Source organism: Oryctolagus cuniculus, chromosome 3 (assembly GCF_964237555.1).
Source record: "Oryctolagus cuniculus chromosome 3, mOryCun1.1, whole genome shotgun sequence".
NCBI lineage: Eukaryota > Metazoa > Chordata > Mammalia > Lagomorpha > Leporidae > Oryctolagus > Oryctolagus cuniculus.
This window is the reverse complement of record NC_091434.1, coordinates 49044526-49066457: the sequence shown is the minus strand read 5'-3', so window position 1 is coordinate 49066457 and position 21932 is coordinate 49044526. Positions and strand designations below refer to the sequence as shown.

The 21932-nt window shown below is 49.2% G+C and overlaps 1 protein-coding gene across 6 annotated transcripts in view; it reads left to right on the top strand.

Annotated features, from left to right (window-relative positions):
• Nucleotides 1-4763: 4763 nt before the first annotated feature.
• The window catches only part of MYO1B (myosin IB), a 189605-nt gene continuing 172436 nt past the window's right edge, over nt 4764-21932 (top strand). For 2 of the 6 annotated variants that reach the window (XM_070070455.1, XM_070070451.1), the window contains exon 1: nt 5239-5373. The gene's annotated coding sequence lies outside the window, so the exon portion shown is untranslated. Of the gene's footprint in view, nt 4853-5138; nt 5374-6921; nt 7415-21932 lie in introns of those variants that run through there. The other 4 variants (XM_070070453.1, XM_070070450.1, XM_070070449.1 and 1 more) reach the window with 3 other exon arrangements.

The following is a 21932-nucleotide window of genomic DNA, read 5'->3' as shown; positions in this document are numbered from 1 at the left end:
CAGTACTTGAGTCATCATTGCTGCATCCCAGAGTGTACATCAGTAGAAAGCTGGATTGGCAGGAGAATAACCGGGACTTGAGTTAGGCACGTGGATACAGGATGTGTGCATCCCAAGTAGAGACTTACCTGATGCGCCAAATGCCCACCCTTATCCACAACCTTTAAGTACTTAGATTAAGAGGGGCTGGCATTGTATCACAGCAGGTTAAGTCAAGGCCTGCAATACCAACATCCCACATGAGCATTTGTTCGCGTCCCGGCTGCCCCACTTCTGAGCCAGCTCCTTGCTAATATGCCTGGGAAAATAGCCGAAGATGGCCCACGTGCTTGGGCCTCTGCCACCCACATGGAGGACCTGGATGGAATTCCAGGCTCCTGGTTTTGGCCTGGTTTAGCCCCAGGCATTGTGGCCATTTGGGAGTGAACCACAGGATGAAAGATATCCCTCCCCTACATCTCTCCTTCTCTCTCTATCTTTGCCTTTCAACTAAATAAATATTTAAGAAAAATAATTAGACTAAGAGTTGTTCTTTTACTGCTCAGTCCTGGAGACTGACAATGATATGTAATATTTTTGTAATACCCATTATGAATTTCAAAGAACAAATGGGAATACTTCTTTAAACATTAAATACTTATTTTCAAAGCACTCTTTTTTTTAATAATTTTTTTATTTGACAGATAGAGTTAGTGAGAGAGAGCAAGACAGAGAGAAAGGTCTTCCTTCCATTGGTTCATCCCCCAAATGGCTGCCATGGCCGGAGCTATGCCAATCTGAAGCCAGGAGCCAGGTGCTTCTTCCTGATCTCCCATGCGGGTGCAGGAGCCCACGCACTCAGGCCATCCTCCACTGCCTTCCTGGGCCACAGCAGAGAGCTGGACTGGAAGAGAAGCAACGGGGACTAGAACCTGGCACCCATATGGGATGCCGGCGCCACAGGCAGAGAGCTAGCCTAGTGCACCATGGCGGCGGCCCTCAAAGCACTCTTTACATATATAAAAAGACCGTCTTCTCTGTGAAACCGTATTCAAAAATATAAATTCAATGCTTATTACATTTGGAGCACTACTTTAAACGAAGATAGGTACTCAACAAATAAGACATTCTTCAAACTTTTTTTTTTTAAAGTTTATTTATTTGAAAGGCAGAGTTACAGAGAGGGAAGGAGGGAGGGAGCAGGAGAGAGATCTTCCATCTGCTGTTTCACTCCCCAGATGGCTGCAACAACCAGGGCTGGGCCAGGCCAAAGCCAGGAGCCAGGAGCTTCTTAGGTCTCCCACAGGAGGACAGGGGCCCAAATCCTTGAGCCATATTCAGCCGCTTTTCTCAGGCCACGAGCAGGGAGCTGGATTGGAAGTGGAACAGCTGGGACTCTAACCACGCCCCATACTGGATGTGCATGCCTAAGACTCTGGTCTTTATCAGCACAACGGCCACTCCAAGACATTCTTGTTTTAGGAGACAGAAGTAGAAATGCTCCCTGATATGAGAGGAAAGATACCCGGTAGCCTTGAGGCTGGATTAGGTAGGCTGGTATTTCTCACTCTGCAACCTCAGGCAAGGAACTTCACTCTTCTCTGTCTGCATTTTATGGTTTCAGGATAATAATGATACTCTACCTCCTGGGCTGTTGCAAGAGTTAAACAAGTTAACACACACACTCACAGCCATTTAGAACACTTGTTAGGAGCAGAAAGAACTCTCTCAGCTTGTTCTTATTGCCCTGGGCTAGGTGTTATCTAGAACTGCCTGGTTTCACTGAGAGGCCTACTACTATCTAGTTGGGGAGGCCAAATAGTTGCAAGAGAATAAGTGGAAAGATTTCATAACCTGGAGTCAGCCAGAGGTCCTGAGAAGCTGGGGCATCAAGAAGTTACCACGGTAAGGCAAGCAGGCTGCAGTGGGCGCTGGGGGACAGGCAGAGGGGAGCCGCAGGTTTGCTCTCAGAGGATGGCCAAAGTGTATGCAGCAGGAAAGGAAATTTGGCAAAAACCGACTTGAAGAATTTCAGAACTAGAGGGCCTTTGACACATTCAACATGAGGTCGACCAGCTAAGGAGAGAGCGGGAGCCTCCTGGCTAGACTTGCAAAGCTGGTTGCAGATAGGAACCCCTAGAACATCCCAAGTTATGACTGCTGGCTCACTATTGCATTCACGACATCTCAAAGAGGCAGAAAGAGGTCACGTGGTCCCTCTGTCAGTGTTTTTCCCCCAGTGTTGAACTCTATGTTTTCCAAAGGGCTCAAGTAAAAACAACAAAGGAAACAGGAATTCTGCACGCTTAGTGGTACTACTCTTGCGGTGACACTTTTACTGTTGCACTTCCCCGAAGGATTGCAAGATTTCATTCGCTTTCCTATAAATCCTTGCATGTTTTCATGGAGATAGAGAACGCTTTTTATGTTCTTTTATTGCTGTAATTTGACAATTTATGTTTTTCACCCTGAAGTCTTAATAATAGCCTTTCTGCATAATCACACAGCCTATTTTTTGCAGACTGAAGAGAAAGTAAAAGATGCCTCTGTAGTTGAGATTTCTCTATTCTTGACAATCATTAGGATCACTTTAATGTGCTTTACTTACATACAAATGATGTTGATTGTGTTGATTGATTTTTGAAAACAATAGCCAAGAAAGTTTTTTTGAAACCTGGTGGTATGGGGGCTGGTGTCATGGCCAAAGCGAGTTAAGCCACCTCTTGCAAAGCCAGCATCCCACATGGGTGCCGGTCCAAGTCCCAGCTGCTCCACTTCCGATCCAGCTCCTGCTAATGCACCTGGGAGAAGCTGAGGAAGATGGCCCAAGTGCTTGGGACCCTGCCACCCAAGTGGGAGACCGAGAAGAAGCTCCTGGCTTTGGCCTGGTTCCGTCCTGGCCGTTGTGACCATTTGGGAAGTGAACCAGAAATTGTAAGATCTGTCGCCCTCTCTCTGCAACTCAGACTTTCACATAAAAAAAAAAAAAAAACTTAAAAAAAAAAAAAGAGCCTCATGACTTCAGAAGTTTAGATTTTGAGGTGGGTGAAAACTAGGTTGATGGTATTTTTAAAAAAAGAAGCAAGGCTTTGCTCTAGAAACACTTTCTAATAGCTTCTCTGTTCAGTATCTTGGTGTTTATTAGTGTACGTTCAACACTTTATCGCATTTTTCTTTTGATCTTTCTGAAATTCAGGGAGGAATTCTCAGTTGTCCCTACTCTGCTAAGCCCATCTACAGGCATAAGTCTTCTAGCATAACTTCATTTACGCCCCTTTCCTGAAGCCAGGAGTTCCAAACCCTCCTCTTCACAGCTCCATCGACAGTCACCTGCCATCTGCATTTCTGCTGTTTTTGAAAAGCTGAACTGGACAGCAGAGCTAGAAGTAGCCACTGTGGATAGCACAATCCGATGGGCACCAGGAGAGGTCAGTCTAAAACATGTTGCCAGGCAGCAGGGCCCCAGGTTGTTGGCTGTGAAGGTTATCATGGTGCCAGCTTGCGTGGTGGCGGGTGACCGTAGCGCCAGGTGGCTTAGATTTGAATCCTAGCTTCGCTGCTGTTTCGAAGGTCCACTCTTCCTCTTTTATGATGCTTGTTCTCTCTCCTGTTGCTGGGAGTGACTTGGCTCAGCGAGGTGGTCAGTGACCTGGGCTTGAGCACAGCTCACAGACTCATGCACTCACGGTGGCAGCTACCACTGGTTTACCCTGCGTCCTCAGCTGCCACCTCCGTCCTAACACCTCCGCATGGCCTTCTGGGTGGCCTGAGCTTCCTCCCGGCACGGTAGCTGGGCTTCAAGGGCAAGTGTCCCAATAGCCTCCTGCTGGCTGGCTTCTGTTGGTTCCAGCGAGGTCCTGAAGTCTGGCCCGCATTCGGGAGGAGGGCGACGAGACGCCACACCTCCATGAGAGTGTCCAAGAATCCGCGGACATGTCTGTAAATCACCGCAGTGGCTCCATAGCTGAAGACCTCCTGGTCCTTGACTCCTTCTTCCAGGTTTGTAAAACAAAATTGCTGAGAGGGCTTGAGAGGATTGAGCAAAGTGCTGGACCTGGCATTCAAAATATGTCAGATTAGACCACCATCATCATGCCTCCTGCCTACCTGATGGGGACATCAGTGGCAGGCCAGCTCTAGGCAGGTGCAGTCCACAGTGGGCCCATGTTTCCACACCTCTGGTGGCATTTGACATATCCCAGTGCCTGGGTTCTTAGGCCTGTGGCAACAGTGACTATATATGGTCTGAATTCCTTGGTTCACCTCATTTTAGTGACAGTTTCCAGATATAGGTCAGTCCATTTAAACCTGGCCCCATTTATGGCAATTTATTTCATTACAGGATAAAGTACTTAGACTCATGAGTAATAATTACTGTGTCTATGGCGCTTTGAACGCCTCAGCCAAGCAATCCTCACCTCACCCAGTGAGTAAGTTTGGAGGGGGCACCCTCCCCTCCCGTGTGATGAGGCAAGCAGGACCTGGCTCCAGGGGCTGGTTCTGAATTCTAGTGTGGCAGCCGGGCCGCTGGGGTGAGCGGCGGGCTGGAGGTGCCTTGCTAAGAGATCCCATCATTCCTCAGGACCCAGCCTTTTATCCAAGTGTGGACGAGTATCTGACACTGATTGATAGCTACCTGTCACTGATTTGCAGCCGGGAATCAGCCAGGGTAACCTACTGGAAGGCTCTTAAGTGAAGCCACCGTGCGCCACGCAGTCCGCCCTCTTCCCTTTCGGCCCGATTACTAACTCCAATATTCTCAGGCATCCACGCTATTTTAGCTAGTGGAGGACGAAACAGGAGAACTCCAGTCTCCTGCTGGCCGGGCCCCCAGGCTGGCTTCCAGTTGTCAAACTTTTATTTCTCCTGGAAGGTGAGTGCGTGCGTGCAGAAAAGATGGAGAGGACCGCGCCCCTCGCGCGGGCTGGGCCGCACGCCCGGCCTTCCCTCGCGGTTCTTTCTACTTGTCCCAGCTAGGCTCTCCCCGGGGTGCGGGGAGTCTCGACGCGGGGGCCAGAGGCGCCGAGACTGCGGCTCGAGCTCACCGGGGGGCGCTGTGCAGCCGGCCCCGGGCGGCCCGAGGTGAGCCGGCTCGGGGGGCGGCGGCTCCCGGTGCTGCAGGCGCTCCGAGGGGCGAATCCCAGGCTTCGAGGTCGCCGCCCCCGCCCCTCGGCCGGCCCCTCCGCCTGCGGGAGAGGGGAGTGGCCCGCCGCCTCCCGCCGCAGCCGAGCACTCTGCAGCCGAGCGCGCACGGGAGCCCCGGCCGCGGCGCGTGGAGGCGGTGCCGGAGCGCACGGTGCGCACAAGGCCAGCAGCCGCGGCGGGAGCCCCGCAGCGTCCCCGAGCGCCGCCGGAGAGCCAGGACGACCGGGAGGCGCGGTGGCGCCCGGCGAGGTAGCGCGGCTCTTCCCCTCTCTGCCCTTCCCTTCCTGCTGCGTCCGGCCCCCGCGCCTTTGTGCCCGCCGCAGCCCGCCAGCGCGGGTCCGCGGGGTCCGCGGCCGTCTCCCCTCGGAGAGGCGGCGTTGCGGCGAGAGCCCCGCGCGCTCGGGAGGTCGCGGGGAGGGGGGTGATCGCGGCTCCGCAGTGGCTTCGGGGGTGGCGGGAGAGACGCAGGGCTTGGAAACTTAAGTTGCTCGCTCTTTGCCCAGTCCCCCTCGCACCGCTGGGTAAAGTGGACTCCCGGTGTTCCTCGTGTACGCCCACACCCCCTGTGGCCCACGGCTGTGCGTGGACACGGCGTGGCTTCCCCCGGGAAGGAAGCAGAGGGAGAACAATGGGCGCCCCGGGGAGTGGGGTTCAGGTGCGGGGTGCCCCAGCGGCGGCCGGGGAGAGGGGGCTCAGAACCCCACGGGGTTCCCCGCGCCCGCAGCTGCGCTCTCCTCCTTTGTTCCGCCGCAGCGGAGGGGGCTGCCCCGGGTCTCGTTTCCTGCCCGGGATGGGATTGATTCACGGTCCCGGAGAGGGAAGGGGAAAGGGAAGGGGGCGGGGCTGGAATGGAAACCAGATTGGGAACGGCAGCCCCGGAGGGTGCTGGGGCCGGGAAGAGGGTTGGGGCGGGGGTGATGCGAGTGCGCTGGGGAGTTAATTACAAACACACAACATCTTGTCCCCGGGCCCTGTGGGTTTCTGGAGCTGATACTTGCGCTGCTTTGTTCAGCTGCGGCCGATGTTGCTGCAACAAGTTGTGTGTGTCTGCTGGAGTTTCGGGCGCTCCCAATGTTAGTTGGCTGGAAGCAGCTCTTGTTCATTACAATGGAAGAAAGCTGTGTGTGTGTGTGTGTGTGTGTGTGTGTGTGTGTGTTTAAATTTAATAATGTTGCAGTGGTATAGGTCTACCTGTAGAGGTCTGTAACTGGTGGATATTGGTCTGAATGGGAAGGAGATACATTTTATGGAATCAATTTTGACATAATCTTCTCCACTGTAATAGAGTACGTTGTAGTATAATAATTTTTGAAGCCTGTTGGTGGGGGGAGGAACCACCAGAAAGTTAGCCGTTGCTAAATAAATGGATGGGATTATGTAACACTGCACTGAAAAACCCCTTGACAGCCTGTCCCAGAAAACGGGCTGTGTGGTGTTGAGCGGAGGGCCCTGGCTTTCAAGTGTTCTGTGCTTTCTCCCTCCCTGTGCGCATCATCTGCAGAGCGAAAGAGAACACTTCCCACTATGGAGAATGGGGTTTGCTTTGAAAGGGAGAGGGTAGCATTCAGTGTAATATGGCAGGCATTTGTTAAGTGACCCTTTCCTAGATTGGAATCAAGAATCCCAAAAGGATTGGCCCGACCTTGGGAGGGAGCCACCCCGGGGATTGAATGATGTGTGTTTTTGATTGGCGGATTCCAAGCAACACTGTTTGAGGAGGTGGCTGACATTTCCAGGCATTCATGGGCTGGGCCTATGGGACACGGGTGGAAGGGTCCCAAGCCCTGAGTGGAGGTTAGAATTACGGCGGTGATAATGTAGGAGACAGAGACGTTGCGTTATGGTAGCTGGGCTGCAGACGGGGCTGGGACGGGCTCCAGTGCTGCCTCTTGCAGAAGCCCGAGGCTCCACCATTGAACTGCCCACCCCTTTCTAGCTGTTCCCTTTAAGGTGAAGCGAGGGTGAGAGCCTGGAAGGCGAGTTGGGAGCTTACTCTGGGGGAGAACAATGTTGCCATCCCACTAAGTGGCCGTGGAAAAAAGCTGCACAAGCTACTGCTGACGGCTTGGCCTTTTCCCCGGGGATGTGGTCAGAGCTTGAGGCCAGGCTGGAAGGCGGTGGGACTTGTCCTCAGGAGCCATTGTGATGAGCAGTTCAGGCGGGACATTGCCCGACTGCCAGGCTGTGGGATGTCCCAGGCACTGCCTGGCCGAACATTGTGCCCCTGGTGGCTTGAAGAGGGAGGCTTTTTTGTGATTGTTGTCCTGCCATTTGGACCTTGCTTTATAAGGTACAGCGAAGTGGGACTCTTCTTGGTATTATTTGTAGGTGTGCGTGCCAACAAAGTGGAAAACCCGAGGACATTGCTGCTACCGGAGGCACAGATGGGGAGCCTTTAAGGAGCTGACCTCTGGCCTCTGGCCATTCCCGGGACACAGACTGTGTGATAAGGCTGGCCACAGGCTGCACCCCCCACTTGGGATGAATCATCACTTAGTTAAGCCTGCAGTGAAGGACTGATTTTCCCTGATGGCTGCAGGGCTGTGGCAAGTGGTGAGGAGGGTTTAGGTGTAGGAGGCGAGGCCAGAGTCTGTTAGGAAGGGACCTTCAGTGTGTAGAATCTGTGTTTCTAGAATTTTTGGGAGAGTCTCCTCTTCCACTTACATTCTGCTGTTTTCTTTCCTTCTTTTATAGATTAAATTTTAAACAATCGACACACTTTATTTTCAAAGCACTTTGTTATCTGGGCAACTTATCTTCTTTTATCAGTGCACCCATTTAAGGATTTTCCTTTTTATTTTTACAATTTCAGAAATGTAAAAGACTATTTTGTAAAAGCTCAGTAAACATAAAGATTGTGCATTTTTGGGGTGCTACGAGACATTTCATTACATGCATACATTATGTAATAGCCAGTGAAGGCAACTATGCTTGTATTTTCAAGCATTTAACATTTCTTTGTAGTGAGGCATCCACAACCCTATCTTGTAGTTTTTTTTTAATAGAGAAATGTGCAGCCCATGAGCATTGTCTGTAGTCACCCTTCTGTGCAGTGGAACCTCAGGACTTCTTTCTTCTATCTGGCTGTAACCCAGTCCCTGTCAGTCCCTGTGGCTGTTTTCAGTAGCTGGACGTTGGGATTTTAATTGACTAGCATACCAATCATGAAAACCTATCATTTAGAAAGTATTTATTACACACATAGAGTTTTACATATACACATTATTATATCAATCTTCAAGTATTAGCTCCGTTTTGTAGTTGAAACTGAGTCATGAAGGAATTAAGTAATTTGCTTCTTATTTTTGAACAATTATTTCTTTGTTCATGGCCACAAGGGCCAGGGCTAGGCCAGGCCAAAGCCAGGAGCCAGGAACCAAGAGCTTCTTCCAGGTTTCCCATATGGGTACAGGGACTCCCATTAGCAGGGATTGGGAGCTGGAACGGAAGTGGAGCAGCTGGATTCAAACCGGTGTGCATTTGGGATGCTGGCATGGCAGGTGGGGGCTCTACCGGCTATGCCACAGTGCCTGCCCTAGTAATTTGTCTCTTAAACTGTGTTTGCGCTTGGTAACTAGCAAGTGGTGGAAGTGAGATTTGAACTCTGGATTTCAAAGTCCCTGTCTTGAAGTATATACTCTGTGGTATGATATCTTTTAGTAATGGGATTCACAGTGGCTTGATTATCTGGTCGATTAGCTCTTTGCAGATTTCAAGTCACATGCATTACTGTGATTCATCTTCTCAAAAGCCGCTGTGAGATAGGTTTGCAAGGCCAGATGTGTGACATCACAACTCTTTTTTTTTTTTTTTAAGATTTATTTATTTGAAAGTCAGAGTTACACAGAGAGAGAAGGAGAAGGAGAGAGAGAGGTCTTTCATCCACTGGCTCACTCTCCAATTGGCTGCAATGGCCAGAGCTATGCCGATCTGAAACCAGGAGCTTCCTCCAGTCTCCCACGCAGGTGTAGGGGCCCAAGGACTTGGGCCATTGTCTACTGCTTTCCCAGGCCATAGCAGAGAGTGGGATCGAAAGTGGAGCAGCTGGGTCTTGAACCAGCGTTCATGTGGGATGCTGGCACTTCAGGCCAGGGCGTTAACCCGCTGTGCCACAGCGCCAGCCTCACAACTTTTTTTTTTTTTTTTTGACAGGCAGAGTGGACAGTGAGAGAGAGAGAGATAGAAAGGTCTTCCTTTACCGTTGGTTCACCCTCCAATGGCCGCCGCGGCCGGCGCGCTGCGGCTGGGGCACTGCGCTGATCCAAAGCTAGGAGCTAGGTGCCTCTCCTGGTCTCCCTTGCAGGTGCAGGGCCCAAGCACTTGGGCCATCCTCCACTGCACTCCCGGGCCACAGCAGAGAGCTGGACTGGAAGAGGGGCAACCGGGACAGAATCCGGCGCCCCGATCAGGACTAGAACCTGGTGTGCTGGCACCACAGGCGGAGGATTAGCCTATTGAGCTGCGGCACCGGCCCCAGCCCCACAACTCTTAAAACTATATAAAAGCTGTATGTTGTGGCCTGTATGAATACACTTTAATTAAATGGAACTTCTTTTTCAAAAGTTAGACTTCCAACATTTAAAAGTGAAGTTCTTTTCCCCCTAAGATTTTAAAAAAATACTTATTTATTTATTATTTGAAAGGCAGAGTTACAGAGAAGCAGAGGCAGAGAGAGAGAGAGTGTGTATTTTCCATCTGCTGGTTCACTCCCCAGATGGCCAAAACAGCCGGAGCTGTGTTGATCCAAAGCTCCCAGGAGCTTCTTCTGGGTCTCCCACGCAGGACTTGGGCCATCTTCTACTGCTTTCCCAGGCCACAGCAGAGAGCTGGATCGGAAGTGGAGCAGCTGTATCTCCAACCTGTTCCCATGTGGGATGCCAGCACTGCTGGTGGCAGCATTACCTGCTATGCCACAGCTCCGACCCCTCCTCCAATGTTTAAGAGTGGTCGAATGGAGTAGATCCTAATATTCAAGCATTTTATATTTCTTAAAATCCATTTCAGCCCTTTTGATCTTGCACCCTCTCATCAAACACCGTGCTTTGATTCTCAGCAGAGGCCCAGTGCCACAGTGTCTTTAGACAGAGGAGAGCTGGGGCGGGGAGGAATGTGATTATGAAGAGGAAGTGGGACATCAGAATTGGAAACACACGCAGCAGCAGGCGAGATTTTCCCAGCACATGCTCTCTGCGCTGGCAGTAGCCCTGCCCAGAAGACATTCTTCCTTAGGGAAGTGTCAAGGGTCTTCCTCTTTACGGTCTCCTCTGAGGTCATCCGATTTCTGAGCTCTGTGGGAACGCACATTCCACGGCCTTCTGTGCTCATCCCTTCCCCACAGGGGAAGCGGGTTGGTTTAGGAATCAAGAGAAGTGGGATCCGTATGCAGAGTGGTGTGGGCAGAGGCGCCAGCCCTTGGCCTGGGGGTGACGGCCTTGTGCAGGAGCAGAATGGAGTTTAACACTTGGCATCATGAATTGTTTATGGATTTCTCAGAATGCTCCTGGGCAAATGGAAAAGTCAATATTGGGTTTTTGTTTGTTTTGTCTTTTTTTTTTTTTTCTGAGATAAGAATTCAAAGACTGCATGTCCTGCCTTTACATGTTTAATTCTTTCAAGCTAGGACACTATTTGAGTGGTTCAAGGTCTAAGGCAAGGGTGCCAGGATCTTTTGTCACTGCCTTTATAGTCTCCTCCTGTGGCTATTTGGGAGGTTCATTTCTTTTTTTAAAATAAAGACAGACTTATTTTATTTATTTGAAAGGCAGAGTTACAGAGAGGATCTTCCATGCACTGGGTCACTCTCCAAATGGCTGCGGTGAAAGCCACCAGGTGTGCCGTGTGGGTGATGGGGGGGGCAAGCATTTGGGCCATCTTCCTCTGCTTTCCCAAGGAGCTGGGTAGAAGCAGAAGAGCTGGGACCTGAAGCTGGCATCACAGATGGTGGTGGCTTAACCTGCTGCGCCACCTGGGATGTGGGTTGCCCGGGGGGAAGCAGACCCATGGTTCTAACGGGGGAAGAAGGGGTTTGGTTGGCAGCATCACACCCCTACACCTGGATAGGTCTCCGTAGCTCGCAGCACCTTCTCCTTCATTTCCTGTTAAATTAGACACGCAGTAGATCCAAGGCACACGCCTCATTAGACACCTTTAGAAAACAATGCAGGAGATCCACTGTGCTTCCAAGGGTAGCACAGGAGGCACCTGCTGTGTGTGCCCAGAGAGTAGATGCTGGAGAAAGGAGGAAACTGACTGTGACAGCTGTGGCGGCCAGTGCCAGGGTAACACATGCTGCCACCATAATAGCTGTAAGCGACAAGGCTAGAGATGGGAGGCAGCTGCACACAGAGGCCAGCCTCTTCCCCACCCCAAGTTTTTTTTTTTCTGTAATCTATGATGCGAAAAGGCCTGGGACCCTGAGGAGCCATTCTGTAGGCGCAGATTTGGACAGCACGGTCGGCCCCGGTGCCTTGCAGGTTCTGGTCCCCTCCCACTCTTCCTTCAGCACCCACAGTGTCCCTTTCTCATGCGGTGGGCCGTGTGGCTGTCAGTTCACCCCTGCTCAGGCTGTCAGTGGACTTCAAGCCTGTCTGCACTTCCCTAGGCTCTCCTGGACAAGCAGTACCCATACCCAAAGAATGCTGCTGCTGATGGAAGTCCTAGGGGCTGGCTTTGTGGCTGTCCTCATGGTGGTTGCCAGCTCTACGTTGTTCTGTTTAACCCTCATTGCTCTGTTTTCTTAGGAGGATCTGTAGATGGAGGAATTAAGTCACTCGCCCAGGGAGCAAGCCTTGAACACCATGTGCTTTCTACACCGGAAGTGGAGTGTACTCACTCCAGTTTAATGAGTTTGTTTTAAGGAGTTAGAGGGACCGGCCACCTGCCAGCTGTCCTCTGTCTTTGGTCACCTGGAGTCTGGGCTCTTGCAGGTGTCTTGGGCTGGTTCAGAGCTGGAGAACTCCTTCTCCCTTTCTCCTTCTGTTTTGGGTCTTGTTTTTAGCCCCTGGTTCTGCATCATTCTGTTCCCCCAAATGAGGAAGACTCTGTGAACCATGGTTCAGCCTGCCAGGGAGAGACTGAGGAGCCAGAGCCCAGCCGGCTCTCTCCTCTGCCCCCACTTGTCCTTCTCCGCAGGAATTCGGTTGCCATCCGGGAGTCTTCAGGGATTTCTTTTGATCTCTGGTTTTGAGTCTATCTGTGAGTCAGGGTCTGACGAATGAATGAAATGGCTTTGAGCGAGGGGTGGGGGGAGTCGGTGTGGCATTTATAGTCTTCCAAGACTGGCAGTTTCAAAAATCGAGGTCTGCAGGGAAATGAACATTGACATTTTTTTTTCTTGTTAGACAAGCAACAACACTGAGCGTCTAAAAATACCAGGTGGCCTGCCTTCCCTTGATAGCCCAGAGAGGCCTAAGAGGAAACCAGTCTCTGCCTTCTGGGGACTTGTGGTGCATTCCTGTGCCTACTAAGGAGCTCTGAGATTGCACAGGTGGCTTCGTTTTGCTGTGTTAGAATGAAAATACAGTTCAGAATTGTACATTACAGGTTCTAAACTTATTAAGGAAAGAAAAATCAACATCCTGAAAGAATTTTTAGAAAACCAAATTAAGAGACAATGGAAGAGGTGGTGAGTTGTTGGTTTTGCTATGGTGTACATATACATCTTCTGCTTGTTCATTTTCACCGGTTTTATGAAAGCATTTTCATACACTGCAGACACACACACACACACACACACCCATGCGCGCGTGCACACACCCCGAGAACCATGATTGCAAGATTCCTGCTGGTCCCAGTTCCGTTCTCCAGTGTGCACCTTTTCTTTCCTCTCTCAGTGCTGTTTCCTTTTAAATTCCATATTATTGGGCCCCGAAGTCATTTGCAGTGTTTAGATTGCGAATAGACATGGTTCCTAAGCTGATCAGTTCTTCCCTTGCCACTGTTTCATTCATTGTAGAGCCACAGCCTAAGTGCTTTTGAGAAAAGCTTAATTTTCATAAACATTGGGCTTGTGCCTATCTGCTTGGCTAGTTATTTTTGCGGTCCTCATGCAGTCTGCTTCCCAGTTGTAATAGGTAGACCATAGTTTTGATCTACCCCGATAATAGAGTGAGGTCTCTAGGAAAAAGTCCTCACTTAAATTGAAAGGTCTTCATAAAAACATATGACCTGTCACACTGGATCAGAACCAGAGCTTATTTTAGTATTCTCTAAGTGTTTTATGACATTGGGGAGGGGAGTTACACTCTTGATAGCAGCTTTCCAGATGTGTCTCTTGGACACACATAATTGTATTATCTCTGTAAAAAATCTCATCCAGGTATTTAAGTTCTTCTTGAATTATTTATTTTTGCATTATGTTCTACACACTTCACACCTTCTCTGAAGACAGAACTTGATCATTAGTGGTTTGGTTTCAAATCCCCAACTTTTGGAGGGGTAAAAAGGTTGAAAGGGGCCTTAAAGGTCACCCCTTTAACCCTTCATTGTACTTGAGACCTGCTCGGGTTCGTGAAGTTAACAGGAGACAGATCTGAGCAGTTGATCCCAAGTCTCTCTAACTCCTCTCTCAGGTTTCTTTCTAGGGAAATACCCACTGTCTCTCCAGACAGGTCTGAATTCCGGCTCGTAACCTAATAAGTGACCCCCTTTTGATTTCACTGCTTTTGCCAACAGCCTTCTCTTCGTTATTTTGACTGTAGATTTCAGGATCGTTGCCCACCCCCTCCCTTTTCTGGGACCTTTACACGCATTTGGTCAGTTGCTACGTGTGGGTCATTGTTTTCTGTTATGTTGGCCTTTTCTCGGCAAGTCCTTAGGCCTCCATGCTGCTTCAGACCTTTCAAAGCCTGGTGACCAGAGTGCGGTCATACCCAAAGTAGGTTGTTCCCTGAAAAGTTAGTAGATTGGGAAAGAAAAAGCTCCATGGGATTACTAGATGTTTGTGGAAAAAAAAAATAGGGTTCCCTGGCCAATACATGCTAGAATTGCTGGGTTAAAGCATTTTAAGTAAATTGCTTTGCAGAAGGACTTCTTGTGGCCTTTATTTGGAATTGTGGGATGTGAATTTCCAATAGGGAGATAGAGAATTCACAGGTTCCAAAGTACTAGCTTTCTACTGCTCTTTGGGGGAATCTTATTTTTTTTTTTTAAAGATACATGCATTTTTTTTGAGAGGCAGAGTTACAGTAGAGAGAGGGGTCTTCCATCTGCTGGTTCACTCCCCAAGTAGCTGCAACAGCCAGGGCTTAACCAGTCCAAAGTCAAGAGCCAGGAGCTTCTTCTGGGTCTCCCACGTGGATGCAGGAGCCCAAGCACTTGGGCCATCTTCCACTTTCCTAGGCCATCAGCAGAGAGCTAGATTGCAAGAGGAGCAGCCAGGACATGAACCAGCACCCATATGGGATACTGGTACTGCAGGTGGAGTCTTAGCCTATTATGCCACAGCATCAGCCCCTGGGGGGTCATTTTGTGATAGTGCTGTTGTCATCACTTTGTTGTACCACTTTTAGATCCATCGCTATGTGGCTGTCCATGAGGGCCACACCCTGTCCACTCTCAGCTTGTGCTTTACCAGGCTGTTCTACCGGATCTTTCCTTTTCCCCCAGAGCTCCTTCCACCTCTCACATGGACACATCTCTCTATGCACAGCTCTGTTCCCACCTTCTCCATAATTTCCCTGATTCATGATGTGCTTGTTCTTACCGTTTCACAACTGAAGAAAGGGGGAAATACCTGGAGTTTATAAAATACTGACAACAACATTGTGTACCCCTCTTAGTCGGAATATTGTGCCCTGCGCCATAGTTGTGTTGAGTGATGCAGCGCGTGCACTTCCCACTCTTCCTCCCTCCATCCTGACAGCTTGCATAGATTTTTCCAAGCTTATCGCCTGGGCATTGGGTTTTCACTTTGTGTTGTTGGGATTGCGTTATGTTGAAATGGAAATGCAGGGGACAGTGGCATCTTTATGGCTTCATGGCTTCCCATCCACAAACCTGGTAAACTTCTCCATTTATTTAGGTTTTTTATGTCCTTCAAGGAAGTTTTATATGTAGTTTTATGTATAGAACTCTCACTTGTTTTGTTAAATTTGTGGCAAGGGGCTTTACAGTTTTTGTGGTCATCATGCTTGGGATCGTTTAGGATGTTTCTGATCGAAGTTGCTCGTGAACCAGAAAGAGATTGTTTTTATTTTTGTAAATGGTTCTTTTTTTAAAAAAAGATTTATGTATTTACTTGAAAGTCAGAGTTACACACAGAGAGAAGAAGAGGCAGAGAGAGAGAGAGAGAGAGAGAGAGAGAGGTCTTCCATCCTCTGATTCACTCCCCAGTTGGCCGCAATGGCCACAATCGGCTGCGCTGTTCCGAAGCCAGAAGTCAGTAGCTTTGCCTGGGTCTTCCCACGCAGGTGCAGGGGCCCAAGGACTTGGGCCATCTTCTGCTTTTCCAGGCCACAGCAGAGAGCTGGATTGGAAGTGGAGCAATCGGCGCCCACATGGGATGCTGGCACTGCAGGCAGTGGCTTTACCCGCTACGCCACAGCACCAGCCCCTTAAATGGTTTTTCTTGATCAAGTCTAAATCTGTTTTTGCTTGGTCAAGTCTAAATCTGTGTGTGCTAGGGAGATGTCAGATGTCTTTTCGAATAGAGCACAAAATAACTTGACAATTCGCTTTAAATTTTAGTCATGTGTGTAATACATACTTTTAGAAGGAAGGGGTGACTTTTGGTTATTTATGTGCCTTCGTTGATGGTGAACAGAGCAGACGTGGATCCTGTTCTCAGGGAGACAGAGGGGCCAGACATGCAGGGAGGGAAAAGCACAGAGGGCTGTGAGGAAAGACAGGTGGGGAGAGGGGAGCCTCCTACGGTTGCCTGGAGCGAAGATGAATTGGTGTTCCAGGGAGAAGAGGGTGGAAGAACTTTCTCCAAAGGGAAGGGCCCAGGCACCCTGGGTGGGACTCTGCTTTGCGTGGTAGAGGGCGGAATTGCGTCCAGGTGTGCCTTGTCCTCATCATCACGGTGGTATTTGGTGGTGTGTGAATCAGGACAGGGTGAAGCTGGTTTTGGCCGCTGTGTCCTCCTACCCTCCCCCCACCCCACATGAAACTGCCTCAGAGCTGCCTCCCTGATGAGGTGCAGATGGGGTCAGTGCCCGCCCCCCCAGACCCCCTCCTCTACCATTTTGCATAAAGAACCCTCCCCTCCATAGTTGGACGATTTTTCCACTTCACGATGGTGTGAAAGCGATGCCCACTCGGTAGAAACTGCCCTTGAGTTTTCGTCTTTCCCTGGTGATCCATGGTACAGTCCTGAGGCTGGGCTGTGGCAGTGAGTGTGCCAGCTCCCGTGGGCCACAGGATCACCAGGGGATGGGGTTCCTAATCTCCAGTGTGCTGTGTGGCTAAGCCAGGATGTTTGCCCGGTTGGGTGCCTTGACTTAGGTCAGGGAGCCTGGAGACTGCTGCGTTCTTCCTGGGAAGATCTTGAGTGGGTGCACTTGTGGCGCTCCCAGGCGCTCAGCCCTCTCCCTTCTCCCTCCCCGCTCTCTCTAAATGCAGCCCAGGTTAGGGCTTGACTGTGGGGAGAGGGAGGACCTGCAGGGGTCCAGCCTGGGTAATAATGCATCTTAGTTCTCCTGGAATCTACCCTTTGCGTCCATCAGGGCTTTGCACCAGGGTCAAGGGTGTCTTACTGTGGAGGGGAGCCCTCTTTTCAGTGTGGGCAATGGTTTGGGGCTGGTTCTGGAGAGGGTGTTGGTGTTTAAGTTTCACTCTTCTGCTTAGCATTAGTAGCCCGGGCCCTCAGGTTTCTCACTTAATCTGTGCCCGCTTTGGTCTTCTCATTTGCAAAATGTGGGCAGTAATGGAGCCCCCTTGTTTGGGTTGCAGTAAGGATTCCATGAGTTTAGGCTCCGGTGGTCCCTACGTGGCACAGGATGTGTTGGCTATTTCTGCTCCCTCTTTCCTGAAGTGGGTTCCTGGGCTTCTCCCTGCCCTACTCTCCATGCGATACTCAAATCTGTTTGAAACTAAGCAGGGCATCCGAATTATGATTTGATATGGGACTTCAGCCATTTCTTTGCAAAATATAGAGGAAGATGGCAAAGAAAAACTGAACATATTACAGTGGTTGTGTTAGGGTAGCAGATGGAGGTGACTTTTGCTTTTATGTCTCTTTCTTTCTTTCTTTCTTTTCTTTCTTTCTTTCTCAGGCAGAGTGGACAGTGAGAGAGAGAGACAGAGAGAAAGGTCTTCCTTTTGCCGTTGGTTCACCCTCCAATGGCTGCCGCGGCCGGCGCGCTGCCACCGCGCTGATCCGATGGCAGGAGCCAGGAGCCAGGTGCTTCTCCTGGTCTCCCATGGGGTGCAGGGCCCAAGGACTTGGGCCATCCTCCACTGCACTCCCGGGCCACAGCAGAGAGCTGGCCTGGAAGAGGGGCAACCGGGACAGAATCCGGCGCCCCGACCGGGACTAGAACCCGGTGTGCCGGCGCCACTAGGCGGAGGATTAGCCTAGTGAGCCGCGGCGCCGGCCTTTTTTTTTTTTTTTTTTTTTTGACAGGCAGAGTGGACAGTGAGAGAGAGAGACAGAGAGAATCTTGTTTTTCTAAATCACCTATAATCAGGGATGGTAGCCCTGAGCTACTAATAATATAATATATTGAAATCATGTGAGAAAAGAAAGGGCCGGCTGGGTGTTCCCTAGGTGGTTCGCTGAGGCGTGCAGCGGCAGGTGGGAAAGCTGGTGGCCTGCTCATTGGCACTCACAGGTGGAGTGTGTTTGTTGTTTATGTTGTCCTTGTAGAAATGCTGTGAGAACTGTACCCCAGGAGTTAGACGTGGGATGTTGTTCCTTGTCCCTCTTTCTTTTTTCTCTCTCCCTGTGCCTTCTCAGTGGGTCTCTGGCCATCCCTTTCTCTCTTTTGATCACCTCTTACTACGTTACTTCCTTGGAAATTGCTCCTTTGACCTCCCCCCCATCTATCTCTTTTCTTGCCATTCTGCAGGAATGATGCACACATTTCTTCAGCTCAAAAGAAAGAGTAAATTTTATTCATTTTTATTGGACAAATCGATAAATGTAAGTTTGCACCTTCAGAAATTAAAATTGTTACCTTTTATTTACGCACACCTGGAAATCATTGATTGGATAACTTGAGAATAAATTGAGTACCTCTGAGTGGCCTCTCCAAAGTGCCTGGGAGCTTGGGAGGCTGGAGCTGGGAGGAAGGGGAGGTTGGGGGTAATGCTGCCGTTAACTTTTCCCTCTTTGCCTATTTTGCTTGGAGTTTCTGTGTTGCTACCATTTTGGTATGTGTCAGAATTTTTAAACTTTTCCAAACTGGAAGAGCAGAATTCTGGAAAATTACCAAAAGGGATTTTTTTTTGTACAGAGAAACCATGCCAACTCTGACAATTTCCTCAAGAGCCCATTGATTTTAATCAGTTTTGTGAAAAGTTTAGTGAGCTTTCCAGCCTGCCTCCCATACTCTTCTTGTGGAATTAGGAGTGGAAAAATGGGCTCTCCTGCAAAATTTGTTTACCTCCAGTAACTTATTTTGAAGCAGTGGCTTTCTGTGAATAGCTCAAAATGATCTGGGCACAGATTTCCACGAAGAGGTGGGTTACTGCAAGATGAGCTGTTTACTTGGGGGAATACTGCTGATTTCAATGAGATCACACAGTTGAATGTAAAATCCACTTGAACGTATTTACATTAATGGAGGAAAGTTGGTGTCTTATACCACAATTTGTGAATTTTTTTAAATTTCCAATTACAAATGCCTAGTTTGAATGTAACATAAATATTTATAATTTGTTCTCTCTGCTTTAAGAAGTCTGGTAGAAGTGCAGTAAAATCTGGATTGATAAAATGAGTATAACTAGGATTTAGTATTTTTTGAAAAGTCATCATAGGAATTCTTTAAGCTAGAAGCCATAGATACCTCTCTTGAGTAGGGCAGCCATTTTGGGAAGAAAGACCATCAGTGCTTCTCATTAGGTTTTATTCCAGAGCTGTGCAGATAACTGGCATGGCCTTGTACCAATATTCTCATTTTTTTTAAGTTTTTTTTTTTTTTTTATTTGAAAGACAAAGTTACAAACAGGAGAGAAATTGAGATCTTCCATCTGCTGGTTCACTCCCCAAATAGTTGCAATTGCCAGAGCTGAGCTGATTCAAAGCCAGGAGCTTCTTCCGGATCTCCCATGTGGGTGCAGGGGCCCAAAGACTTGGGCCATCTTCTGCTTTTCCAGGCCATAGCAGAGAGCTAGATTGGAAGTGTAGCAGCTTTGATTTGAACCAGCACCCCAGCAATGCAGGCTGCGTTTTTTTTTTTTTAATTAAAGATTTATTTATTTATTTATTTGATAGAGTTACACAGAGAGAGGGAGTGAGGCCTTCCATCCACTGGTTCACTCCCCAGTGCAACAGCTGGAGCTGCGCCAATCTGGAGCCAGGAGCTTCTTCCGGGTCTCCCACATGGGTGCAGGAGCCCAAGGACTTGGGCCATCGTCTACTGCTTTCCCAGGCCATAGCAGAGAGCTGGATCGGAAGTGGAGCAGCAGGGACTCAAAACAGCGCCCATATGGGATGCCAGCACTGCAGGTGGCAGCCTTACCTGCTTCACCACAGTGCGGGACCCAGGCGGGGCTTTAACCTACTGCCACAGCACCGGCCCCCAATATTCTCAATTTATACACACTAGTGCCACGGGGACAACAGTTGGTTTAGCTCACGCATAAAAGAAAGGCGTTGAGTGTTGAGCAAATAATGCATAACAGTTGTCAGCCCAACCTTAACACTTGGCATTTGTTGTCATTTTGAAAAAAAAAAAAAAAAAAAACCACAAAAGTTCAGGTAAAATGCTCAAGGAAACTTGTACTCTTTCCTCCCCTCAGAGGTGACTGTTTTGCCAGATGTGGGCCCCAGGCTGTAACTCCCAGCTGCTCGCTGTTGTCTGGGTGGAGAGAACGCCCCTCCCTCACCTGCAGTCCCTGAGCCGGCCGGCCTCTGATGCGGAGTCCACTTCACCTTCTCTGATTTGGCCTCGGGCTTTATAATGGCCCTCTTGGTGGGAGCTTGCGTGTCGTGATCTTTTCTCACTGGAACAGTTAATAACCTCAGCAGAAGTTGAGAGCCCAGTTCTGCAGCTGTGAATATGTCCAGTTGGATTTCTTGAAAGAATTAATCAATTTTGAGGACCTCATGCTGAGGACTACAAGTATATAATAGGATTTAGGGGGAAACTTTATTATACGGGAGTTGCACTGGTGTTAAGCAACAGATGTAGCCGGGAGGGGGAATGACAGCTAAGGGGACAGAGGAGTTCTGTAGCAGGCTTTCCCCTTGCCCCAGAAGGAAGCTATGCGGGAAGTTCAAGATTACTGGAACTTAGATAATTAGAGAATCACTTTAAGAATATTACACAAAGTTTGAAAACAGTGATTAAAAAATACACTTATGAGCCTACCACCCTAACATATCAGCTGTAGTCATTTCTGAATATCTCTTTCCATGCTTTTTATCAGTATGTTTTAAAATATGATTGTAATCCTAGAGGACATATATTTTCTATATTGCTGCATAGTTTCTGAAATACATCTGATGGTTGTATCTAACTTCATTGAGAACTGTTATTTTCTGCAATATCCCTTTATTTTGGGGCATTTGTGCTGTGTCTACTAATTTGCTGTGAAAATGATACTGTGGAGATTTTTGTACATAGAACCTTTACCATATTTTAGGTGATTTTCTGACAGTAGATATAGAGAACAAGTTGTTTGGGTCAGCGGTTGTGATCACTTTGATAGCTCCCTGTGTAACCATGAGCCATGTGTTTTGACTGGATTGAAGGATCTGGGAACGTTGGAGTCTGGGATAGCACCCACGTTTCTGGCTTGTGTGATGTCGGGGATGGTTGGCATAGACAGGGCTACAGGTGAGGGGTTCAGTGTGGGATGGCGCCCAGGAAGTTAAGGGGAGGGAGCTGGCCGTTGAAATTCAAGGTGTGGAGCTCTAGGAACGGCCAGGACTTGGGGTCCAGGTGGAGGTGTCCTGGATACTTTAGGTGTGGTTGAAACTGAAGATTGTAGGATCACTTAGAACGTGGCACGAGAGGAGGGGAAGCTTGGATGATTGCACTCTGGGGAACATATTTCAGGATAAGTAGAGGAGGAAGCCTCTAGAGAGAATTAGGAGTGGCTAGGGAGGGTACGTAGACAGCCAGGCAAAAAATGGCTACATCAAGGTGGGAGAGAGCTCAAGGAGGGAGTGTGATGGCAACAGGCAGGTGGTGATGTTTTATTTGAAGCACTTGCAGTGACAAATGCTGAGCACTGGGAAGAAGGTGGAGGTTGGCAGTGGCCAGAAGGGGTTGTAGGATGGTGTGTCTGCTAGGGCTGCTCTCAGAAACTACTGCAGACTGAGTGCCTGGAACAATGGGAATTCTTTTCCTGACCATTTGGAAGCTACAAGTCCAAGGTCAAGATGTTGGCAGGTTTGGTTTCCTCCAAAGCCCCTCTCTCTGGCCTCTCTGATCATCTTTTGGTCCATCTTACCTGTGTCCTTATCTCTTCTTATAAAGGTCTTTCCTCATCACCTTACTTTAACTTAGCTTCAAAAGCCCTATCTCTAAATGCAGTCTCCTTTGGAGGTACTGGATGTTAGGGCTTCAACATAAGACCTTTGTGGGGGACTCAAAAACATAACAGATGGGTTCCAGGTGCACTGAACTCCTCGCTCCATCCTGCCCTGTGCTGTTGACTATCTGCGGCCTTGGTGGCCCACGCTCTTCGTCATCTTC